This window comes from Grammomys surdaster, unplaced genomic scaffold, assembly GCF_004785775.1.
Source record: "Grammomys surdaster isolate TR1022 unplaced genomic scaffold, NIH_TR_1.0 126298, whole genome shotgun sequence".
Classification (NCBI taxonomy): Eukaryota; Metazoa; Chordata; class Mammalia; order Rodentia; family Muridae; genus Grammomys; species Grammomys surdaster.
This window is the reverse complement of record NW_021621098.1, coordinates 1450805-1473022: the sequence shown is the minus strand read 5'-3', so window position 1 is coordinate 1473022 and position 22218 is coordinate 1450805. Positions and strand designations below refer to the sequence as shown.

The 22218-nt window shown below is 37.2% G+C and overlaps 2 pseudogenes; both read left to right on the top strand.

Moving 5' to 3' along the window:
* The first annotated feature begins 3785 nt into the window (after positions 1–3785).
* LOC114614064 lies at positions 3786–4589 on the top strand (annotated as a pseudogene).
* A 6710-nt stretch (positions 4590–11299) lies between these two features.
* LOC114614072 lies at positions 11300–11546 on the top strand (annotated as a pseudogene).
* Positions 11547–22218: the final 10672 nt, after the last annotated feature.

The window sequence follows — 22218 nt, the reverse complement described above, 5'->3', positions numbered from 1 at the left end:
AGAAGTATGAATAAAGGAAGCATGGCATGTCTATGCATTAAAATTCAGTCATAAAGAAAACTAAAATTACATGATTTTCAGAAAACCAGATAGAATAGGAGATAAATAAAATGAGTTAAGTGAGTTTCAGAAAAACAAGTATCATGCTTTCTGTCATTTGTTGATGCTATATTTTCTATTTAAACCTACAATAACACATGCATATACATACACACAAAAATAGAATCAGTACTGTTTAGGGGAAGGAATGGCAACTACAGGGATGTAGGAAAGAAAAAGAAGGCAGGATGTCAGGAAAGCTGTTCTCAAAGTTCACCAAATTTGAATATGAAATGTCTCTATGGAATCATATATAATGAATAATACCAATTGAAAGAGAGATAAAAAAAAAGTCTGAGAATCATTTTGATAGATTAGGCAGTACTTTTTAAAAATGGTGGTAAGATTCAGAGAGAGATGGCTCAGCACTGAGGAGTGCTTAGTGCTTCTGCAGAGAACCAGCAATCTTCCTGCTACCACATGGCAGCTCCCATCTGCCTGTAATTCCAGTTTCTGAGATTGCAGTGCCCTTCTCCGGCCTTTGTGGACTCTTGTACATGTATGATGCACATAGACTCATACAGGTCACATAATACACACAAATATACAGTAAGTCTTTAAAAAATGATGTAATTACTATAAAGGCAGTGAAAGTATTTTTAGATGCAATAATGTTTTTGTTTTAAAGATATTTGTGTGTGTATGTATGTTTATTTGTATGTTTATATGTATATATTTAGTGTGTGTGGGGAACACATACATATATATGTTGCCTTTCCATGGAAGTCAGAAGACAGTATCAGATCTTCTGACACTGGAGTTACAGAAGGTTGTGTATTTCACCCAGTGTGAGTGCCTGGAGTAAACTTTGATTTTCTGTAAGTGCAGAAAGCCCTCTAAACTACTGAACTATCTCCTTAGCAACTTAGGTTGCTTTAAAAAGTCTGATGCCACACCTGAGTTTTGGATATATCAGTTCTACCCATCATGACATGTGTTCTGAGTTCACATTGTATTGATTCTCATTTACACAGGCCATAGGACTGAGTAGACTTTGATTATGGGCCCTGCCTTACGTATATAAAAAAGTCACCTTAAGCCTTTCAGAATAAAACATTCTATAGAACATCCCTGTAGATGAGTTACTAGTAGCTGCGCAACTAAAAGCAATTGAGTAAGCCAAGTAGGTGTCATCAAAACAATATTAGTATTATTAGATTGGGAAGGATTATTCATAATTTGTTATTAAAATTTGTTTGTTATATTCATTGCCTCTCATATTCCTTTTTATAAATTTTGTTTAGGATACGTCTCATCAGGACTTTGGTTTTATGGGGTTCATTTTGACAATACACTTAGCTGTTTGACTTTAGATACTTTCATTAGAATTGTAAATTAATACATTTTAAGCACAGTCAATGTAAGAGAGAAGTAGTGGATTTGAAGAAACCAATCAGCATGGTCATGGCTTCTTGGAGGCAGAATGATATTGTTCCATGTGAGGATACTAGTCCAAAGGCCAAGAGTATATTCTGAGATCTTCCTCAGCTACATCTCACCAGCTATAGAGGATAAAACAATTCAAGAGCTGTTCAAAGGTCTTTGTCTTGTTCTGTGCTTTGATACATGTTTGCCTTTTCTTATAATCTCCCTCCTTCACTTCTTTAGTCAATGGCCCTGCCATCTGACAACTTCCTGTCTTTCATCATATAAACCTTCACCTAAGGAGAGACTAACGTTCTCAGAACCAGTCTAAAATTTTTCCACTAAGTATTCTTACAGGATTGTCAAGACTCAAGTGTTACCTGCAGATTATTGAGATGTGACCAGAGCATGCAGTTATATAGTGCGCAAGCTTCCCTCAGAAAACCAAAGTATGTGTGCACATGTAATGGGAGTGTTGAGAACCAAATCCCCAGAAGTCCCTGGGAAGGAAAAAACCAATTGTTATCTACTGTATCTTGTCAGTTTACTGTGTCCTTTTGATAAAGATGAGTCACCTCATTTTACTCTATTTAAGAAAAGTAATAGTGTCTCCAGTCAGGAATATGAAATCTAAAGAGTGTAATAGTCTCCCATGGGAATTAATTTTTATTTCCTATTCCAAGTTTAAAATTATTCTTCATGTTCAAAGAAAACTGGTCTCATTTCACTGAATAAGATGACTAACAATGCAGACCAAATGCAGCAACACACACACACACACACACAAACACACACACACACACACACACACACACACACACACACACCGTTAAAGCAACAAGAAGATGGAGCTACACACATTCATTCCTCTACATACAAATGCTAGCTAGCATTCCTGTAGTTGTATAAGCTTATGTTTAAAGTAAGACTACACCCTAGGGGAGAAGACTAATATAAGCACAGAGGAATGTCTAAAAAGTTTAAGACGTAGCCGTGTGTCATCACAGAAACAGTATAATGTAAAAGGAACACAACGTTATAAAATCCATTAATCTCATCATTATATTGCACCTTGTGCAAGCAGGTATAAGTATTTTGCAAAGCTCTCAGAAGAGCACAGGTTAAACTTTTTATGAGACTATATTTCATTACATCACAATTTAAGTATCTCATTAATAAGCACCAACAATATTGATACCTGAATTAATTAAATAATGTCAACTGTGAAGTCCTACGTATTCTGCGCTTACACAAATCTAGGATGAATATTGTTTCTCAGACCTGTGTTTCATCTACATGAGCATTTAGATTAAACTAAGAACTTGACAAGTTTCCTGAATGTTGGAGAGAATGATGAGAGGGAATTTTTGCATAGAATAATGATTTACGTGGGTGTTAGGCAAAAAGCTTATTTTCCAGGGTAAAGTGAAGTGACCTCATTTATACAGTGCAAGAGGACTCTGGGACAGGCATGTGTATATGAGAAGGGATTTCTTTACCTTTCCTAGAACTGGAGACTATGGAAAGGTTATTTGATTATATTAAGATTATGGTTGTAATATGACTACATTACAGTTTATGTACTTTTTCAGAGTATAGTCATTTGGCAAATGAGACATGAAAATCTAAGCACAAATTCTATGAATACAGTATTCAACATTAATGTTTAACCATTTGTCTTGAGTATAAAATTTACATTGGAGTGAAAGTAGTTGTTTTCTATATAAGTCTAGTAGTTCAAATATTCTGCTTCTACTCATGAAAATTCAAATAATGGCATACATTAAACTTACTTTGTGTCTTCCTAAAACCTACTCTGCTTGTTCACTTAGCTGCTTATCCAAAAAAACAAAAACAAAGACAAAAAAAACCATTTGTCATTATGCTGAATTCTAAATCATATACGTTACTCACGTAACAAAAACAGCAGCAGATGACATGATACCATCATCATGGAGAGGCCATCAAATTAGAAGTTTCGTTTATAAACCAACAAAGAGTAAGAATAGATTAACAAAATTAATTATATAAATTAGGCGAGAGTACTTGTTGCCAAACTTAGGATCTTGTACAATTTAAACACAGGACCTAACACTGACCTACGAACCCAATTAATTTTTCATCATCCCTTATATGTGTCAATTCTCCTAGAGTTGTAGGCTTTGCCTTTATTGTCAGACCAAAGACTGAGTAAATGATTTTGTTGTGTATTTTGACCCTTGAATTCTTGGTCACATTCAAAACATTATGGCTAAAAATGTTACTTTGCTAAAGATAAGAATTATTTCACTCCTTTCCTTTCAGCGGTGCGCTGCAGCAAGATGGCAGTACAGATTTCCAAGAAGAGGAAGTTTGAGGCTGATGGCATCTTCAAAGCTGAATTGAATGAATTTCTCACTCGGGAGCTGGCTGAAGATGGCTATTCTGGAGTTGAAATCCGAGTTACACTGACCAGAACAGAAATCATTATTTTAGCCACCAAAACACAGAATGTTCTTGGGGAGATGGGTCGTCGGATCAGAGAGTTGACTGCAGTTGTCCAGAAGTGGTTTGGCTTCCCTGAAGGCAACGTATAGCTTTATTCAAGGAAAGTGGCCACAAGAGGACTGTGTGCCGTTGCTCAGGCAGAGTCTCTGTGCTACAAACTCTTGGGAGGGCTTGCGGTTCGGAGGGCCTGCTATGGTGAGCTTCTGTTCATTATGGAGAGTGGGCCCAAGACCTGTGAGGTTGTGGTGTCTGGGCAGCTCCGAGGGCAGAGGGCCAAGTCCATGAAGTTTGTGGATGGTCTGATGATTCACAGTGGAGACCCTGTTAACTACTATGTTGACACTGCTGTGCTCCATGTGCTCCTCAGACAGGGTGTGCTGGGCATCAAAGTTAAGATCTTGCTGTCCTGGACCCCAGTGGTAAGACTGGTCCCAAGAAGCATCTGTCTGATCATGTGAGCATTGTGGAACCTAAAGATGAAACCTTGCCCACGATCCCCATCTCAGAACAGAAGGATGGGAAGCCAGAGCCACCTGCCATGCCCCAGCCAGTGCCTAAAGCATAACATGGTCGTGGCAGCTGCATCTGGAGGCTGGATGTTATCTTGTAAAGACATTTAATAAAATCTTGAACAAAGACACAAGGCCTGACTGGATTGTGTCCAGTGTTCAACTGAAAAAAAAAAAGAATTATATTACACCTTGAACTATTTCTTCCTTCCATGTTGGATAGAAAGTTTTCTTTGTAGGCACATGGAATCTACTTGACAGTTAAGCACATAGCTTTTCTTTCTTTCTCATTACAGGGTATGCTAGTAGTTTTTGTCAACTTTATACAAGCTAGAGTTATCTGGGAAGAGACAGCTCCAACTGAAGAATTGTTTCTAGTAGAGTGACCTGTTGTCCAATCCTGTGGGGATAATTTTTGATTATTTATTGATGTGGGAGGGCCCAGGCCACTGTGGTCAGGCAGTGTTGTTTGAGCGAGTCATGAGAAACCAACCCAAGAAAGAGCATTCTTCCATGGTACCTGCTTAAATCCCAGCCTCCAGATGCCTGCCTAAGTGCCTGTACTGGCTTCCCTTTCTGATGGACGATAAAGTACAAAATGAGTTAAACCCTTTCCTTGTAAAATTGGTTTTGGCCAGTTTTTATCACATCAACAGAAAGTAAAGTAGGATGGAGTTGGGGAAGCCTTGGAGAGATTATTCTGTCACTGCTCTTGCTTGCCTCTCATGCTCAAAAATGTCAGAAAGACCCTGCCTTTCTTCTATTTCTCTGTGTTCAGTGACATTACTAAGGAATCTGTATTATGTTAACTATTATGCCAAAAGAACACAGCAACTGTAATTCTCATACATATTTCACTGGTGTTTTTACAAAGGCAATCCACATTTCTACCAAATTTCCTTACCATGGCATCTGCTTTCAATCTGGGAACTTTCCTTTTCTTCCTCGTGGAGTTTCCTGTGGATATTTAATACAGGAATGTGGTATTGTCCTTTGCTTTTTATTGTACGTCAATATTTATCACATCAACATTCATATCAGCTAAGTTATGGAGCCAAAGTAGGTATCTAACAATAGAGCAATAAATCATGAAAATATGATATCTATACATAACATTTTTTTTTTAGCCATAAAGGGAAAAGTCGTGTGATTTGCAGGTAAACAGTATATAAAGTTGAGTAAATTACATTAAGTAAATTAAGACAACATCAGAGATATAACACATGATTTTTTCTCATTATTTTGTTCCTTGGATTTTGTATAGTTATATGTTTATGAGAATATATGTGTAAGTATGCTGTGTGTATGTGTAGGTAATACTCTTTGCATAAGAACTTTGCCAGCTTAAATAATTTGGATCAGAGTATATGATTATTTTCAAGACAAAGTTTGTAGAGATCCTATGTACTACCTAGAACACGTTAGTACTGCAAAATTTCACTCCCTAATTACTTTACAAATTGAAGCATTAAATACGTATACCACCACATTCTTCCAGGATTTCCTGTCCTTTCCACTTCAGGAGGAATGTCCTTTCCCTTAAGGTTGGTGTTTTAGCATGATTCTGCATTAGAAGTGCTGTTCTCCATAGGTATAGACATTAGAGTTCATCCTAAAACATTTATCATGGACTTTGTTTCTTGACATAAGTCAGTTACACTTAATGGAAATTAAATGTTATAGAAGAGTTCTAAGTGTGGTGACTACAGTTGAATATTGCCAAACATATGGTAACAAAGAAATAGTCTCTCAAATACGATTTTCAGTTCTTGCCCATAAAGAACAGGATACTGCATGGTTTTAGGAACTAGCTGCTAAAAGTTCCCTATGGTTGGGCCACTTCCAGAGTCAAATCAGGCTGTGCTTGGCTCAGAGTTTTCAAAAAATCTCATGGGTTTTCAGGGTTATGTTGGTGATGCAGAGAACACCTGAAAGGGAAATATTAATTCTAGAAATATTCAGCTGGTGTAATTCTTCAAAATTCTTTAAAATTATTTAAATTTATATTTAGACTCTATAAATATTCTCATTCTTATACTAAGTAGATAAAAATTCCCATTTGGGAAAAATTTTCCACAAATGTTCCATCTGTGGGCAAGAGTCATCTCATGGGGAGTAAATATTGTCAAATCACATCTAAAAATCTTTTCACATTAGTGACCCTACATTAAATAAATGTGAAATCTCATTTCCATCATTGTCCTCTAACTATTACCAAACATTCAGACTTTACTAGTCCATCTAGGAAACTATGAAGTTGATGGCATTTTTTTTCTGTAAAATAAATTATATTCTTATCTTTCCATATGATAGAAATAGTTATATTGGGCTTTGTCTCTGCATATTTAAACTAAAATCGATATCCAGGAGGCAGGTGTTCTCATCTTCAAATGCATGCTGCTTGATCACTCTAGCAACTCTGCAGAAAGGATTTCAACACCAAATATGACTGTCTCTAGGTTATCCTCAAATTTCGATATCCTATTAATTAATTGAGGCCACAGGTTGTCGATATCAAACACATCCATTGTGTTCTTAAATCTGCAGCCTGAAACCAAAAGCAGACTTTTTGAGTCACAAAGCCATCACTGATAGCACATAGAAATTTCAAAGCTGTTCAGGGGATTTAAGGAGGCTCACTTCTATTAATCTTGCTGGAAGTCTCCTGTCGAAATCCCTATGCATTGCTTTTAAGATTTGCTCAAAACTAAGTCGGCATATGAAGTATGAACAAGTTATTCATTATGGCTTTTACTTTACAATGTTCTGAACCTGCTTCTAAGTAATTTAGTACAGAGTTTCCTCTTCTATAAAAGATCAGAAAATACTTTCTACTGAAATGAAAGATTTGCTTTATGATAACATGATCTTTTACAAAGAGGGAAAACTAGATTTCATCTTGAGCTTGGCTACAAAGAAAAATAGCAATAAAGTTTAATAAATGATAGCTGGGCTATTGATCTCTGTTTCTTTTTTACTTAAAAAGGATCCAAACTTGGAATACATATACATATACATATACATATACATATACATATACATATACATATACATATACATATACATATACATATACATATACATATATATATATATATATATATGTATGTGCTGGAAATACAAGGTCTAGTTGATAAAGTACAAGCATAAAGTCATTAGACAATTGTGGTGCAGAAAATAAAATTTGAGACCAGAAAGCCCAAGGTTTACACTAACTGTCCTGTGTAGTAGAAATTGCTAGGTAGGTCAAGTATACCTAAAACATTATAAATTTTAGCTTTGTATTGGGGCATTGTGCCAGGGGCCAGCCCCAGTGGTTGTTTTTTTTTCCTGTTAGATTCTTCTTTAGGCCACGGAAGAGGAAGAGAGTTGGTGGGTGTATTGCGTGGTCTTATGAGACATTTCAGGTTGTTGTATAATAATAATATGTTTACCTGCCTTAAGTTTAAGTTACTTGGTAGCTGACCTGCCTGTCTGAGCTCCTCTGAGTTATGAAACTATTTAGCACCTCATCCTAATACAACAGGAGATTAAGTAAGAAGATTCATTGCTGGTGCTCCTTTCTCAACTGCTCTGGACTAACTGGTTAACTTTTTGTGAACCAGAAAGGAAGGGAATGAAAAGAATTAATATGCTGTGTACAGACAAATATGTACAGACACATATACACTTAAACATTCATGCATCCACACTCTGGGCCCAACCATCTCTCACAGTTATTTCACAAGTGTCATGAATGCTTACACACATACACATATATATACACACAAACATATAGACAAAGAGACATATACATTTGGATTGATGGGTGTGTAGATGGGGCAAATCTCCCCAAGTTAAACCATTTAACCAACAACTTTGTTTTTCTTTGGTCTTCTTATACATTTTTAGACAAAAAGTTCTTTAGAAGATTATTTCAGAGATAAAATGTTACAAAAACTGGGAATTATAGAAGGATATTGATATTGTTCAAAATAGTATTTTATTATAATATACTCATTAAAAGTTCAAAACAAGAGTTTTTATGTGGCCTTGTCTTATCATAGTATACACATGTGACCTTATCCTTGGACCTAAATGATTTTCCTTAAACACAAATTTGTCTCAGTTTATTTTTCTTTTTTAGTATAAGTATGAAAGTTCATTATATTTCTTATTGTGTAGCCTTTACTTGTTATTTTGAGGAGTGGGAACAATCTATTTTTGATTCTAACTTATTGTATTTTTCTATCAACTAAGACCATCTCTAAATTTTTTTCTAAACTTATTGGAATCAAATCAGAAATTCTATAGAATTATTATCTATTTGTTTATATAACATCGATACAAGATAGTACATCTTCCTTGTTCTACAGAGATCTGCTCAAAAGGGTGGGCTAATACCTAGTTATATATTTAATGATAACAGGAAAAGCATATTAGTACAGGAATTTTTCCTAAAATGAATTTCTCTTTGGCCTTGTCTATCAGAGAAACATCTGTCGTGGATTTTAATTTAAGGCAGACTCATCTCAGGAGGATCACTTACTAGTTATTAGCTTCTCCTATGATGGCCCCTTGACAGTTTTGTATATGATTTTTAAAGTTCATGAGGTCAAGTCATGTTTTGAGAGTGGTAATTTGCTAGTTGTCTGATGAACCATTTGTGTGAGTTTGAAGAAAGCCAGGCCAGATAACCAGGACAATATTTTAGACAGAAATTTAGGAGATGATACAAAACTGAGAAAATGAATTCGTACTTACAATGTAGGGGAGAAAATAGATTGAGGGCTCAAACTGAGTGTGATGTTGAAAGACCTTTGAGGGTGCTGTGGAGGACACTGACTTTATGTAGGTGCTGAGAAAAGGGGATAATGGCAAGTCTCTATCTAGCAAAAAAAAAAAATTGAATGGAAATAAAAATGGGACAAGCATAAAATGGATGAAGGAGATAATGACTTCCAATTGAGTTATGAGCTCTCTGAGATCTATTAATAATTACTTAGTGAGTTTTGACAATGTGGGTTAAGATTTCAAGACACTTGCTCACAAACCATAAGGCTAATAGTGAGAAAAAGAGAAGACTGTAAACCTTAGTACAATGGACTAGGGAATCTTGGTAGTTTCTGAAGTAAGAAGAGCACAGAAAGGACATTAAAAATGACTTCTGGGATAAGAAGAAAACACGAAAAGGGCAACAAAATTAAAGCTATAGAGAAATGCCATCAAGGGGCCTATGGGACTTAACGGTTTAAATAAGCTAAAGTCATTAAATTTGGTAATTATGAAGGTATTGGTGTCCCTACTTACAGCATCATATGTATATAAGTATCTATGTATGCTCCTTTGTGTGCACAAGTGTGCACAGGCATGTGTGTGTGTGTGTGTGTGAAATCAACATCACTTCATTATTCAGGAGACATCTAGCTTCTTTAACAAGATATGACCTCTCAGAGAAACCTGGGGCTGCTTATTGGACTAAGCTGATCTGCAAACAAACTATAGCCATCTACTTGTCTTCCTAACTCTGAAGTTACCAGGACATGCTACCAAACATGTTTCTTTGTTTTGTGTTTTTTTAAGATGAGTATTTCAGATAAAATCTTTGGTCCATGATTACAACGAGCTTTTACCCACCAAACTGTATCTTATTCCGCATGAAGCATTTTAAACAGAGTTGTGGGGATAAGACTATCCAGGGATTTAGGAGTGAGCAAGGATACAAATAAAAAATGTAATGGTATGTGAGACTGTGAAAGAATAACTTGGTTCCTGGTCGAGAGCAGGCCTCGAACCCCCGACCCTAATAGGACAACAGCAGGTGTTTGGCCAACCTCCAGACTCCAGGCTCCTGACACGTGACCAAGACCCCCATTGATCAATGCCTTGCAGTCACGTAGGACAACGCCCCTACCAGCCCCTCCACAGGTAGAGGGCATGACTACAGGCCTCAGACCCTCAAGAGATTTCTATATTAATGAGATACCTAAAGGCCAGAGGGCATAGCCAATTAAGTATTCTTTCCCAGACCCCCCTCCTTACAAATGGTATTTAACCAAAGGCACACCCTGGGTGTGTGGGGGTCAGGGGGGAGGGAGATACAACCAGATTCATCTATCTTTCACCATGACATTAAACCTTTTCAAAACCATGGACTTCCTCTTGTCTTTTGGGGCCTGCCATGGGGAACCTTGGAGGCCTTTAATGAATCAAGCTGCTGCTGCTGCCACTTCTGCTGCCACTACTGCTGCTGTCGCTGCTGCAGCTGCCTAAGCTCTTGTCAAAGGCTTCTCTGCGCTCCAGCCACAGTGACCACCAATTCAAGTAAGCTAGCCTGACCACCGAGTCAGCCAAGCAAGTAAAGTAAACAAAGAGTCTCTTTCCCGCTTTCAGCTCCTCCTTATCTCCCCTCATTCCTCTAACGTCTCTGTTCGTCTGTGCCCTGCCCCCAGCGGACTCTGGGAGCCCTGAATGGAGCCCACTGGCCTACAGGTCCACTCAAGAGCCCTACCCCCCAACCCCCATGGAACTTCAGGCTGAGTGAGAACTCCCTGCACTTGGATGGAGCCACGAAGCATCCACCAGGCGCTGCGAAGAGTAAACTCAGACAAAAATCCCGTGTTTCTGCTTCTCCCTGGAGCTGTGCCTCCATGATCCAAAGCCACCCAACAGGATCCACGCCCACTTCCATGCACGAGTTAACCGCCCCTACAATGGTATTTAATGAATTATGGGTACTTTTAAATGGCACAAAACAGATGCTTGGGGGTAGTGTCATAGAAAGGTAATCATTGTGCTATATCAGTCAGATATAGCACGGGGGCAGGCCGTGAGAAACGCTGGTGCTGCCAGTAGGGAACATGTCAGAGTCCTATCTGGGTAGAAAGTGGGACTGGTGCTTGGCCAGCAGTGAAGCTAGGTACTGGTTTTGGATTAAGAATTGTTTTCTTCCTCACCTTCTTTAAGAGAAGAATGTGGCCATTAGCCTTTGGTTCTGGCGTGGGATGGGGGATGGCCTACTCCAACTGTCACTTTCAGGCTCCATATCTTCTACATGGAAAGATCTACATAAGAATACATAAGTCTAAGAGCAGTGACTTATGCTGAGAACATCCCAGCTGGAGGAAAGAGAAACCATATTTATCCCTTAGGTACACTGAAGTGCCTGGAGTATGCTGACGTCCTGTGAAAGTGCCATCAGCAACGCTGTCAACTCCAGCCACTGTTTGTGTTTGAAACCAAGTCTGTTGCTTTTGTATCATTTGTTTGGAAATTGTAAGGAGGTCTTAAGTAAATTAAAAAGGGGGAGCCTTCTCCTCCCCAAAAAAGATTGTGCTATAAAGACATTCTGGGAAGGAAGAAAGAGTGGGTATATTTGGCTATATATCAGAGTCAAGTGGAAACAGTAGAACCCTTGAGCAAAGAACATTGATATTGCAGTTGGTACACACTTTAGGAAATTGATTCATATTCCCCTATGATATAAAGGCAAGCAGAAGTAGATGCTCAGAGCAATGTCTATATCAGTCATGGGTCTTATTTGCTTCAAAAATAACCTCATTTCCTCAGAACAACACTATATAGAAAACAGTTTCTTGTTCTACATCATGTTTGGTATGAGGACAGCTGGAGGCACTCTTCACAGTCATTTGGGGACTTGGAATAACTGAACACTGTCTTAGAAGCATTCTCAAGCATCACTGTGGAAGAAAGATGACACTGATGATTCCATATTACTTCTTATAATTTTGAAGTGAAGAATACCACCTTTTCTCACTGTTCACAGGTGTAGGCATCAGACTCCAAATGACCAAGGAAGGGCAACCTTTAAAGTATCTTGAAAGAGAATTGGGAATTTTATACATTTTTACAGATCCCAACATTATCTTAGAAACTTAAATAAAATTGTACAATTCAGAAGATGGATGAGGTAGCAAGATGGGGTGAATTAATTACATTATCCAGTGCTATTATGCTCTTGAAATACACGTGGTATTGAAATCCACTCCCAGGAACACCTGTGAGAGGAAGTCCATAATTGTTTCTGATGTGTGTAATAAAATGAGGCAATGAGCCTTCTCTGCTGTATTAGTGATGATTAGTTTCTTCTGCATGTGATAGGAGTAACGACTGCTGTGGTCAAAATAAGACAATGTATTTTTAGCACCTCTCAAATTTGAATATAAGGCTTTAAACTTCTATGATTTCTCTGGGCCAGGTTTCTTCCATCTTACTCTTTCATCATCTTCAATGCTTGAATTCCCTTTGACTTCTGAGGATTGCATTTCCTTTGTTGCACTCATATGTTTCCAAGGCAGCAAGAAACATGCTACTAGATGTGCTGCCACTTCTGGGTATGTTACATGGGCCAAAACAAAGATGCTGAGAAAGTATGGATGGTCTAGCTGGTCTTTATTCCAGGTGTTTGTGAGTTTAATTAACATTCAACATCCCATTTCTAACTAAGCAGTACAGAATTAGTACCACATGATACTAATTTACATTATCTATTAGCCCTGTGTAGAAGGCTTCTCTTTTCTGAGTTGAGGTTCCTTTTCATTTGTAGAATTTTGGATATAGATGTGAATCAAGGAGTCCATGCTCATTATCCAGACTTGGTTTGTATATCTGCATTTTGGAGACTGGAGTTAGAGGCTAATTATTTGATATGTGAGAGAATGAACCTGAGCATTGTTTTTGGTGCAAGGATAAAATATGTTTTCATCTTTCATTTTATGGCTACTTGCTAGCTTTGCTTTATGCACAGCTTTGGTAGGGATGATAGTGAGCTTGAAAATGTTTCATCAATGTTTTCGTTGGTTATGAGTTTAACCAACTTTCACTTATAAAGAATTGAGCTTCACATGGAGTTTCTGTTATGATCTCAAAAGACAGTGAGTTTGGAGAAACAATGACAATTCCTCATTTCTGTTTTACTCCTGCTGTGGAAACTGTAAGATGCAATGGAGTTCACTGCCAAGAGAGAGAAGACACAAAATGCTGTGGAGCTACAAAAGCATGAGCAGTTGGCAGCTGTGTTTGACCCAGCATTAGAGCTGGCAGAGATGTCAGGAAACAGTAGCTATCTTTCACTTTATACTGTTGGTTTTCATTTGCTCTTTGATAGAGTCTTTCAGCTTTGCATAACAGATGTTGGACTTATTATTGTGTTGGTAGCAGTAGCACACATTTGAATCTTAAGAGAATATATTATTCAACTTGCAGCTGAACTTGCCAAACACACATGAATTAAACATCTTTAGTGGTCCAGGGCTCAAAAGTTTAGAGTTGTGGGCAGCAAGAAGGTGGTTAGGAAACTGATGATAGAGACTTTTGAGATAATGGGCCCCCTTTCATTCTTCTTGTTTTTAAATTGGAATATGAGAGCTAGGCAGATGGCTGAGTGGGAAATGCAATGGCCATACAAGTGCATGGACTAATGTTCCAGTCCCCAGAATCCATGTAAAAGTGAGATGTGATAGTGGACATCTGTGACTCCACTATACCCAAAGCAAAAGGGAAGCAAAGAATTCCCAGAAACTCCAAGGCCAGCTAACTTGTAGTATGCAATGGTGAACAACAAGAAACTTTGTCTCAAACTAGAAGACAAGTACTGACTGACAGTGAAGATTTACATCTGCCCTCCACATACGTGCTATAGTATACATATATACACATGAACACTAATACATGAAAACACCTACATACACTGCGGTGGTTTAAATTAAATGAGTCCCATAGTTTTGGGACATTTGAATACTTGGTCCCCAGAAGAAGATGCTGTTTAGTGAGGCTTACAAGATATGGATTTACTGGAGGAAAGATATCCCTGGGGGTAGGCTTTGAGGTTTAACAGTAGGTTGCCACCCCAGTTTTGCTTTCTCCTTCTGGTCTGTGGATTCATATGTAAGACCTTGACTCTTAGTTCTCATCTCCAGTTATCATGGCTTGTCCTTCCTCCTAGCCATAACGGTGGTAAACCTTCATGCCTCTGGGACTGTACATCTCAAATAAACCTTCCTATTATAAATTGCCTTGATTATAGTGATTTGTGAGAATAAAAGGATAGTATCTAAGACAGACAGAACACACACTTGACTCTACTTGAGCTGAGGAATTTGCACAATTGGAATTTGCACTTGTAGCATAAGAATGAGTATCTGAGTTTGATTTGCCAGGGCACATGTAAAAAGCTAGGAGTGCCTGTGACCATAGACAGGAGTATCCCTGGGTTCCCACCGGGCTGCCAATTTAGATGAGTTGGGAAGCTCCAGATTCAGTGAGAGGCAAGGGAGAATGATGAAGAGAAAATACCCAAGGTCTACCTCTGCTCCTTACATGCATATTTACATGAATGTACATATCAACATGAACATGTAAATGCATGTATACCCCATGACACAATTGTATAATGATGTTAATTAAAACAAATTAGAAGATCTAAAATGTAAGATTTTTCCCTTCTAATATCTTGTGGCTTTTAAAAGTACAAAACAATTGAAAGATGTAAGTAAATCAGTTTTAAGTGTGGGCAACAAACAAAAACATTTCTTATTTTAAAATTAATATTGTGTTCATTCTTTACATATCATATACCAACTGTACCTACTATTTTCTAAAGAAAAATTTCTTTCCACTAACACCTTAAATGAGTCATATGATAGAAATTAAATATTGATTATATTCCTTGTATTTTGACCAACTCAAATTCTTTTTGTAATTTCATTGCTTTTCTATATCAAGAATTTTATTTAGATGTTAGCTTTTCTTTTTGACAAACAAACATAAGTCAAAAATTTTTTAAATCTTAACCCTGAACTTGACATACCCTCATTTATTTTAGTCATCTAAAAAATTTATGTGATGCTGCACATGTCACAATGAAGGATTTGAAAGTAAGATTTTATTATAGGATGACAAAATATCTTTTAAATTTCAAATATATGTATTTACCCTTCACACTAATTTATCCATGCTCTCTGTTGATTTTATTCTAAATGGGTATATGTTAATAAAAGATAACCACAGTTTATACCATGTCATATCTTTCTTCTTTGCTATAAGAGAGAGAGAATGCAACCTATTGTTTTAGATATGCATGACTGCAGGGAAAACAGCTCAGTCACAGCATAATATCAATTTGTAAGCAGTCTCTTGACAACAAATACTGCAATGTATTAAAGCTGGTAGTATGTTATAAATAGTAGATCATAATCTTTATGAAAGGGAGTATGGGACTGACTATCAAACAACTCTCAATTGATGTTGCATTGAAGAATCATCGCAACCTCCCTATGCTATGTTCACATTGTCAAAATGTTACACTAGACAATTGATTTGGGTCTAGCTCCTTGTCCGTGGCACAGAAATTGACCAAATGAATCTGGAAGCAAATATTATGAGTGAACATGGAAATGAAACATTTTGTTAAAGTAAGAGAACAAAATTTGGCATTCGTTTGATTAAATTGTGCTCCCAATAGATAATTGAGTTTATGCCTTTGGATTTCAATGTGGTGATTGTCATTATTTCATAGAGTTGAAAGACATGTTTACTAAAGATATTGAACTATAAGGCAAAGGTATTTGGTGTTAGAATAGCCATAGATTTTGTTTTTTAATGAGTAGGAGAGCTCACTATCTTTTACTCTCTGTTGCTCCCCTCTTAGAGTTCACCAGTTTTGGTTCTCAGAATTACAGAGCTGAGCATAAAGAATGAAATATCTTGTCACATATCATGCTTTCTCCATTTCATTAACTGAACTGTAAATAGGATTTTTGGTCAATAACATAAAGCACACTGCCTAGAGCACACAAAGAAAAACCTAGAGATTCTGACGTTTAGTGGTATGAAGAATAAGCCACACTGAAAGCCTCCTCCACAAGTCAATTCAAATAAAGGACATTGTGTTACCTCATTGATCTATGCTCTTATGTCATTTAAAACCTTAGGCATACCAGAAATTAAATTTCAAGACCTTTGTGCATTTTTCTTTTTCCAAGCATAGCTATCACTCTCCAATACTATTTTTGGAATATTATTAAATATTTTCAATATTGCAGCTGTAGTACCTTTACCTACAATTTATTGATGGCTTCTCTTTATGATGTTGTTCAGCAATTTCCTTTCACCTGTTACTCCCAGGATCATACTCTAGATCTTGTCACTGCCTATAACCGTAGCTCCTCTATAATTTCAATGACTCTATACATCTTCATGCTAACAGCTCCAATTTTGCCAATTCACATCTTCTGCAGCCTTTTTTCCTTAAAAAATAGTTTTCCTTTTCTATTCTTGTTTTTATTAAATTTTTAATTAATTATAAGTTTATGTATATGTGTATATATACACATATACATATGTGTGTGTGTGTGTGTACATACATCCTGTGTGAACATGTGGAGGTCAAAGAACAACTTGCAGAACTCTGGTTCTCTTCTTCCATCATTTGGGTATCACAAGTTGAGCTCAGGTTGACAAGCTTGGTGGCAAGTGTCTTTATATTCTGAGCTGTCTAGTCTACTTTCCCTCTCATATGGACTTAATTGATTCACCTTCTCATTGTTATTTATACCCCACTGATTTTCAATTCCTTGCATGCTATCCACATTCTCAGTCATCTCTTCTCTTTGCCAGTTCCACATGGAGAAATTGTTTCCTGTGATCTACTCTTACTTGGACAGGACTATCAGCTCAATTCTGAGGGAACCCCAATTCTTGCCTATTCTGTGGCATTACCTGCCATAGAAGGTGTCTAAGAAGCGGACCTTGAACTAACATTTTGTGAAGTTCTTCCTTGGGCCATGGGGGAGTTGTGGAGTACAGCTACCTGGGCTTCTTCCCTTACATGCCCTTTCTTTTCTTCTGAGCACTTACTTCATACTCTCTCATCTCCTCAATCCACAAACAAACTAGGCCTTTTCTCTTCAAACAAATACAATACTGCTTCACAGAGAATTTGTTGGCAATTATTACTAATAAATAAAAGCCACAGGATATTGATTTCCTCAATTAGGACCTGTTGAAGTTATGATTGGATCTTCTTCCTAGCCCCATGCTCTCAGAAATAAGACTCAGGCTCAAAATATATTTGAAAATGTCTTGGCCATATAGTGAGACTCTACTCTGACTAGATCATAAGAAAAGATAATCCATTATGTTCACTTTCATTCTGCCATATGGCTAGTTATCTGTGTTCAGGTACCATGTGTCCGTTTTGTCACATCTCCCCAGGAAATCTCTCATCTGACCTTCTACCATAATCCTTTTTGTTTTCTGATGTCCGAGCTCTATTTCTGCCTAAGCAACAGGCCATAAGCTTTTAATTGACAGGTGATGAATCCATACAGTACAGAAGATATTCTTTCTACAATTCTTCATTTTAGTCCAAGAGAAATTTGTTTGCTTTCAAATATACACTGAAGACAATTATGACACAATTGTGAAAACTATACAATATAATATAAATTTACAATTTCCAGTCCAAAAAATTTGGCAACTTTAAAAAAATATTCTATTATCTATCCTATTTTGTAATATTTAAAGTTTTGTAATTTAATTCAATTTTTATTCTAATTTTCATTACTATCCTAAAACATCTTAGATCTTAAGCATCTTCTTAAATCTTAAACAACTTAAGCTTATAGTAAGACTATGACTATCTAGTATTCAACCCCATCAGAGACCTGAGAAGGAGTAAATATTATCTGTGTATGTAGGAAGCACTGCAATGTAGCTTCCAAAAATTATAGAAGCGACAAAGACAGCTGATCGCCTGAACAGTCTCCAACATTCTCTATAATGTGGGAGCATCTATCTTTATCCTTCTTATCAAGAATATACAGACCCTAGGTGAAGCAGTAATTAAGAAGGACTTGCTTACCCTGTATTGGAAGAGCTTGGCAGTTGAGTTCCCTGTGTCTGCTTGTCCTTTCTGGACAGATTTGTCTGTAGTAGAAGCATGGGAATTTTTCTCCTTAGTGGTTAGCTAGCCACAATTGAAGAAACTCCATATGGAGGCTATTGACGCTCATCATCTTCTTTGAAGTAGAATGAGGGTATTGTCAGGAGCTGACCTGTCTCATAGTCAAAAGATCTTTAATAAATATAATAATTTTAAATGCCATTTTCATTGGATCTCTGAGGTTTTTGGAGACCAAATATCTGCCTATAGTATATCTGAATTGTCAAGCATTACTTATTCTAGGTATTTACTATCTGAATAACCTTGAAAACATTTTATTATAATTAATTAAGCTGGTATCTAATGTAACCATAACTTTGACTATCTGATTATTAATTTCTACTACGTATTTTAAGCAGTTTAGATAGATGCCATTAAAAGGACTGAGATTAAACCTTGTATTATTAAATGGGTTGCATAGGTATCATACTTACACAAAAGTTGAAACATACAAATATTATGTTGTAGTAAATTTAGCCTCAAATTTTGTATCAAGATACAAAAATTCATAGCAATGAAAACTTTAAGCATGCATTAATATACAAAACTCTATATTAATGTAAGAAATATAACCTCAATTTTGCATGAAAATATTTTAAAAAGTAAGATTATGCCTATAAAATGTTTTTGTTTAAGTGTAGATTCATTAATCCATTCCTGTTTGTCTAACATCTCATAATATTACCATGTTTTGTTTAAGAGTAAAGTGAACAATGCTTCACTATTTGTCTAATTTCTTTTAATAAGACTATATCCCCTTTTTTCTTTTCAACCTCTATCCCTTTACCTGTGCTCAGGTACTATGGCTACCTGTTGTCAGGTACTACGCATCTGTCTCATCACATCTCCCCAGAAAATCTCCAGCCTGACACATTCCCAGAATCCTCTTGGCTTCCCGGATGTCCCACCTTTATTTCCTGCCAAAGCCATATGCCATAGACTTTTTAATTAACAGGTAATGCATTCATGCAACACAGAAGGTATTTTCTTTACATGGGCCACAAAGGCCTCTTAAACACAGCAATTTTTCCTCTTTTAGCCTCAATGCTGAAATTTGTTGTAAAAACTTTAAGTACAGATAATACCAAAATAACTGTCAACATAAAATATTTTCAACATTTAGTTAGCAAATGCATAAATTTTGTAAAATGCTGTATATTCTTTCTTCAGTTTCCTTTTTCTCCTCTTTTCCTCTTCCTCTTCTTCCTCCTCCTTCTCTTCTTCCTTTAACCAATACTCTGGATAGGTAATTGCCATGGCAGACCCTATTTTCCTAGTGAAAAATGAGATTTAGGAGGTTAGGTAATGATTATAGTACATTTGATATCCCATAGTTTTTAATCTACAGGATTATGCAGGTTGGTTGTAGTAAAGAATTTAAACATTTTTATTTTGTACAACACCAGTAAGGAACAATTTAGCATTTCAAGTTATTCTTCTTACTAAAACACCTTGAATTATATAATGTCAAAATCGTCTAACCATGTGGAAAGCATTGGCAAGGAGTTGAAAGGTGTTTACAAGGTGAGAAGGAGGCAGCTCAATTCATTCTGGCTGTAGGTCAGCTACCCATTGACAAATGTCGATATGCTCAGAAAAAATGGCAAGAGAAAGTTGCCTCTGTGACTCTGTGTCACTTGTTTTCCATGACCAGGCTAACCTTGGAATATTCTTATAAAAAGTTTTGCCAGAGCAAAAGCAAATGACTCACTCCCACAAACATTTTTAAACCCTTTACTGGTTTTTTAACTGCTAAAACGTCATCAGGTGTATTAACTCGTGTGGCTGGTTCCAAGTAGGAAGCCCCTGTAATATTTATGGAGAAAATGATGAGTATGTGGAGGGATGAGAGCTTGAGTCTTCATTTTCTTCAAACAACTACAAGGGGGAGACTAAATAATTTTCATCAGAAATAAGGCTCACTCTTTAGGCAATCTAGGCTCTAAATAAAGTAACCCAGCATCTGCTTTACTATTTTATCAAAGAGGCTGGTAGATACAGTTCTAGGATTTAACACTACTAGCAATTCGGCATGTGATTTCCAGTGATATTAAAGTATCTGTGTTTGTAAATATTAACTGTGATGTGTTGCAGCTTCAGAGCAATGTTGTCTGAATTTGTAATTCTCTTTCAAAAGGTGCATTGGCCCAATTTACCTGGCATCTAGTGGTTTCATGGTTCAGAAGTTTGTTTTCTGGAATTGGATGCAGCTGTTCTCTCTGAGTGACAGTCCCCAGGGAAAGGTGGATAAACACACAAAGCTTTTGAAAGCCATCCCAGATCTCTGAAAGTCTGCTCTCCACTTACTGCCTGGTCAGGATATAGCAAAGTTAGTCTTGGTAATTGCTCAAGAGTTTTCAGAGAGATTCATTATCAACATTCACAACTTTGGTTCAGTCCAGTGGTATCTTACAAAGCTAAATTATAAGTGGAATCAAAATACATGAGAATAAAATGCCCTTCTCAGAAAACTGATTATGAATCAGGTTTTTTTGTAAGATTGATTAACATGACTGTATTTGTTTAATTTACCAAATCACAAAATAGTTCAGAACTAGTTTTTTCCCCCTTAATTCACATCATTCAACAGAGAAGTAAATATGCATAGGTTAAGCAACCAAAGTTGAAGGAAATCCGTAGTTCTGCTGTGAAAAGAAATGAAAAAAAATAGTGGTTAAATCTTGTCCTTTGCCCTATAGTGACATTTTATATTTTACTTTTACTTTCACATTATTATTTGTATCCTCCTTTATATTTTTTAAATTTTTTTGTCTTTTGTTTATTTATTTACTTTTTTAGCACTACATATTTTATTCCCCCCTCTCCACCCTCCGAATATTCCACATCCCATACCTCCCCCTCCCACCCCTCTGCCTCCATGAGGATGTCACCACCCCCATACCCCACCCAACCAGAACTCAAAACTCCCTGGGGCCTCCAGTCTCTTGAGGCTTAGGTGTGTCTTCTCTGACTGAATGTAGACCTGGCAGTCCTCTGCTGTATATGTTTTCGGGGCCTCATATCAGCTGGGGTATGCTGCCTGGTTGGTGATCCAGTGTCTGAGAGATCTCAGCTGTTCTTGTTAATTAACTACAGGGTCACCCTCCTCTTCAACTTCTTCCAGCTTTTCCCTAATTCAATCACAGGGAACAGCAGCTTCTGTTCATTGGTTGGGTGCAAATATCTGCATCTGACACTTTCAACTGCTTGTTGTGTCTTCTGGAGGGCAGTCATGATAGGTCCCTTTTTGTGAGTGCTCCATAGCCTCAATAAGAGTGCCAGGCATAGGGACCTCCCCTCAGACTGGATCCTACTTTGAGCCTGTCCCTGGGCCTTCTTTTTCTCAGGATCCTCTCCATTTCCATACCTGCAGTTCTTTTAGACAGGAACAAATATGGGTCAGAATTCTGACGGTGGGATGGCAACCCCCTCCCTCACTTACAGAGCCTACCCCCAGTCTTCCTGCTGGAGGTGGGCTCTATAAGTTTCCTCTCTTTACTGTCAGGCCTTTCATCTAAGGTCCCTCCCTTTGAGTCCTGAGAGTCTCTCATATCCCAGGTCCCTCCCTCCATCCCTCGCTCCGTTTGTGATTGTTTGTGATTGCTTTCTTCTCCCTCCCAAGTAGGACTGAGGTATCCTCACTTGGGTCCTTTAGCTTCTTGAACTTTTTGAGTTCTGTGGGCTGTATCTTGGGTATTCTGTCCTTTCTTTCTTCCTTCCTTCCTTCCTTCCTTCCTTCCTTCCTTCCTTCCTTCCTTCCTTCCTTCCTTTTCTTTCTTTCTTTCTTTCTTTCTTTCTTTCTTTCTTTCTTTCTTT